The sequence below is a fragment of the Orycteropus afer genome, unplaced genomic scaffold (assembly GCF_000298275.1).
Source record: "Orycteropus afer afer isolate SDZICR_OR568_19922 unplaced genomic scaffold, OryAfe1.0 scaffold00024, whole genome shotgun sequence".
NCBI lineage: Eukaryota > Metazoa > Chordata > Mammalia > Tubulidentata > Orycteropodidae > Orycteropus > Orycteropus afer.
This window is the reverse complement of record NW_006921611.1, coordinates 16,942,788-16,946,810: the sequence shown is the minus strand read 5'-3', so window position 1 is coordinate 16,946,810 and position 4,023 is coordinate 16,942,788. Positions and strand designations below refer to the sequence as shown.

The 4,023-nt window shown below is 43.6% G+C and overlaps 1 pseudogene; it reads left to right on the top strand.

Annotated features, from left to right (window-relative positions):
* The first annotated feature begins 1,171 nt into the window (after nucleotides 1–1,171).
* LOC103192150 lies at nucleotides 1,172–3,021 on the top strand (annotated as a pseudogene).
* The last annotated feature ends 1,002 nt before the right edge of the window (nucleotides 3,022–4,023 follow it).

The following is a 4,023-nucleotide window of genomic DNA, read 5'->3' as shown; positions in this document are numbered from 1 at the left end:
GACAACTTGGATGAATCTCCAAGTAATTATGGTAGGTGAAAAAAACTAATCCCAAAAGGTCACTGTTTCAGTTACCTAGTACCGCTCGGACAAAATATACCACAAATGAAATGGTCTTAACAAATAGGAGTTTATTCTTACAATTTGGAGGCTTTAAGTCCAAGGTCAAAGTGCCAGGCTCTAGGGGCTGTGTGGAAGCCCCTCGACCTTGGGCGTCAGCTCTGCCTCTTGTTCCTGGCCCACTGAAGCTAGAGACATCTCTTCACTCAGGCAGCTACTGGCTGGTGAGGCTAGTAAGCCCAAGATCGACAAATAAAATGGCACAATCCCGATGTTACCAAGTCACACAGCAGGCCATTAATTCAAGTCTATTGTAAGTCCCAAGGTTGGTAGAGTATGGCAGGCTGCTGAACAACGACACAGCTACATGCAGGGTCCAAGCATGCCATATACTAGAGACCATTCCCAAAGCTGCTTCTTATATATGGGAAGCAGACCACAGACCCAAAGCAGCTACTCAGCTGCTTGTGGTAGATCCCACCATGGAGTTGGCTGCCAGTCACATCATGGGGAATAATTACAACCAGCTGCCCAGGCACTCAATCAGGCCCAGCCAAGTTGACACACAACCATAACCACCATAGTTACATACTGCATAATCCCATGTAACATTCTTGGGTTGACAAAAGTTTAAAAATAGAGAATGGAATAGTGGTGGCCAAGGATTTGAGGCAGTGGGAGGTGAGGCATGAGGGAGGCGGGTACAGTTACAAAAGGCAACATGAGGAATCCTTGTAGTGATGAAACCGTTCTGTGTTTTGACTGAGGTGGTGGATACATGACCCTACATTTGGGATAAAATTGATTAGAACTAAACATACACACACATGAGTAAAACTCTGGAAATTAAAATAAGATCATAGATCGTACCAATATCCTGGTTGTGATACTTATACTATAACATTGCAAGATATTACTAATTAGGGAAAACTGGAGACACAGGATCTCTCCTTGTTATTTCTTACAATTTTATGTGAATCTATAATTTCTCAAACTAAAAAAAAAATTAATTTAAAAAATAAAAAAGCTCTTCAGCTTTTCTTGGGACAGTACAGGCCGTGTAACATCACCGTTACTCAGAGGAGAGAACAGTCGGTGGACCGGTACAAAAATGTAGAGCAATAAAACCTTTAACTTAGAGAAGCAAAACCATACTCCAAAGACGCACCATCAGCATCACCACCATCAGCAACAAAAGCAGCAGCAGCAGCCACTATCCTCACCAGTACCTGCAAATGGACAACAGGCCAGCAGTCAAAATGAAGGCTTAACTATCGACTGAAGAATTTTAGGAAACCAGGAGAGGAGACTTTCACCCAATGTAGCCATCTCTTTGTGGACTATCTTCCTCCTGACATCATGGAGGAGGAAATGAAGAAACTATTTGAGAAATATGGAAAGGCAGGTGAGATCTTCATTCATAAGGATAAAGGCTTTGGCTTTATCTGCTTGGAAACTCGAACTCCAGCAGAGATTGCCAAAGTGGAGCTGGACAATATACCAGTCTGTGGAAAGCAGCTGCATGTGCACTTTGCCTGCTATAGTGCATCCCTTATCATCCGTACATGTACTTCCTCAGTACATGTCCAATGGAGGAGGCCTTTTCTGTGTTTGGCCAAGTCGAGAGAGCAGTAGTCATTGTGGATGATCAAGGAAAGCCCTCAAGAAAAGGCATTGTTGAATTGTCAGGGAAGCTAGCTGCTCTGAAAGCTCTGGACAGATGTAGTGAAGGCTCCTTCCTGCTAAACACATTTCCTCGGCCCATGACTGTGGAGCCCATGGACCAGTTAGATGATGAAGAGGGACTTCCAGAGAAGCTGGTTATAAAGAACCAGCAGTTTCACAAGGAGCGAGAGCAGTCACCGAAATATGCACAGCCTGGCTCCTTTGAGTATGAGAATGCTATGTGCTGGAAGGCACTCATTGAGATGGATAAGCAGCATCAGAACTGTGTTAGACTGGGTTCTCTAGAGAAACAAAAAAACAGCAAAGCTTATATATATCAAGGAGAGAGAGAAATTTATCTTAGGAAAATTGCTTATAAACGTATAGAAGCTGGCAAGTCCAAAGTCCCTGGAGCAAATATCAGGCTGGAGGCTTTTCCACACAGGGGCCAAGAAGCTCAAGGCTGGCAGGCAGTACACTGGCTGTTGACTCCAATGAATGACGAATCCAAGATCTCCAGGCTGAATGGTGGACTGCTCACTCACGGACAGTTGTAGGCAGCACAACTGAATCCCGATCCACAGAAGAATGTCTCTCTTCCCAGCATGTCCCTGGATATCCTGGAAGCAGGCCACACCCTTAGGGAAACTCCCCTTGAACAGATTGGCCCCTCAGAACACAGTCATCTGATCCCATCATGGGAACAACCACACAGAACTAAGGTTTAGCCAAGTTGACACACAACTCCAGCTATCACAAGGACCAAGTGGATTGCAACATCAAGGCTGATTACCATGAGCACCAGGTCATGCTAATGAGGCAGGATTTGGTGAGGTGCCAGGAAGAACTTTGATTGATGGAAGAGCTACGCAACCAAGAAGCACAAAAACAAAAACAAGTGGAACTCAGACAGGATGAGGAATGCAGGCACCGTGAGGAAGAGATACAGCGGCAACAAGAAGAAATGATGCAATGACAGCACGAAGGATTTAGGGAACCTTCCCAGATGTGAGGGAGCAGGAGATATGCACAGGCCAGATGGCTATGGGAGGTGCTATAGGCATAAGCAGCAGAGGTGCCTTGCCTCCTGCTCCTGTGCCAGCTGGTACCCCAGCTCCTCCAGGACCTGCCACTATGATACCAGATGGAACCTTAGGATTGACCCCATCAGTAACTGAGTGTTTTGGCCAAGATGCTACAATGGAAGGAATTGGGACAATTGGTGGAACCCCTCCTGTATTCAATCTTGCAGCTCCTGGAGCTGAATTTGCTCCTAACAAACATCTCTGCTACTAATAAATTTGCTGTCTAGTTTACCAAAATCTTATAAAAGAAGGACCCTTTTTGGACTAGCCAGAATTCTACTATAGAAGAGTGTTAGAGATTTCTCCCAATGGTTAGGTCTTCCCTGCCTGTACTACTCTAGGAAGTATGCTGTAGGGCAGAGGGCAAGGGAAAGGTGGTATTTAACAAATTGATTCTACATGGTATATTTAACAGATCAACTCCATGTGGTGCATTCCTGAAGTCTCAAATACACTGAATGTTGTGGGCCTGGGGGAAATCATGGCAAAATGGACCTATTTAGAGCCCTATTAATCTTGATCATTCTGTCTTTATGCATCCTGTTTTATTTGCTTTCTCATCTTTACAACTTCCAACCCCAGAGACACTGCCACACACAACACAAAAACCAATAACCTTAGCCCTATTGCTCTGTTAACTCCCAGTGACTTTAGCCCTATTGCTCTGTTAACTCCCAAGTTAGAATTCAGGCAATGTCCACAAAGGTCACACACAACATACATGCGGTTCTGCTATATCCCATATATTACCCATTCATGTCCTAAAGAAAACTCATAGGTCTTCATTTTAGTATATCTTTGAAAAATATATATCTTATATTAATTTGCCTCCATCTTTTTCTTGAATGAGGACAACCCAGAAATGGCCCATTTGTGACTATGGTGTTGCTATACACAGTTTTCTTGACAGGCCTAGTACAGTCTTGGGAACAGGGTTGCTGTATATTGAAGTTCTGACAGTAGCTCTTAGCCTTGCCTGTCTTGGATAGTTTCGCTGTGTGTGTTTTTTTTTGTTGTTGTTGTTGGTGGTGGTGGTGTACTATTTGATTTGTCCCTGATACTTTAAATTTGGATTTTCCTGAGAAATGGAGCAGAAATGCAGCATCAACTTATTAAAAAACATTTTAAACCTTTAAAAAAATAAAATAAAAAAGCCCTTCTCCCATCCTGATACCAAGAATTACTCACTAATAGTCTTTCTCTTCCTCACAAC